Raw genomic sequence first — 488 nt, forward strand, 5'->3', positions numbered from 1 at the left:
AAATGACATATTTTCAATGAATTCAACGGTCTGCTCACATGTAGTTTGATGTAATGATACTTGCTTTAATAAACACATACGGGGATTATAAACATACATCATGCGATATTAGTGAACAAACTTCCCTATGTGCCTTCATAGGATATAGAAGCTGTAACGTTAACATGAAGGAGGGATTAATTAGCCAGTATATATGATCAACTAGCATATATATGCGTGTAATGGAAATTACAGCTACACGGTGCATTGTCACAAAACCGAATCTGCTCAAAACAATTACAAGGAGGATTTGACACCTTACAGCGCTAGCAGGAACTGTAAGTAACGGCACCTAATATTCCGGATATTATCAGTGGTAGAGTAAAAAACAAAAAAAACAATGAAGACAAAAAAGTTCATTAAATCCCCGTTCTGAAGTGTTTCTTCTCCTAATGCAGAAAACACATAATTAGGATATCAATGGCATGGAAATTTTTGTCTTTAAATGG

This window comes from Penaeus monodon, chromosome 30, assembly GCF_015228065.2.
Source record: "Penaeus monodon isolate SGIC_2016 chromosome 30, NSTDA_Pmon_1, whole genome shotgun sequence".
Classification (NCBI taxonomy): Eukaryota; Metazoa; Arthropoda; class Malacostraca; order Decapoda; family Penaeidae; genus Penaeus; species Penaeus monodon.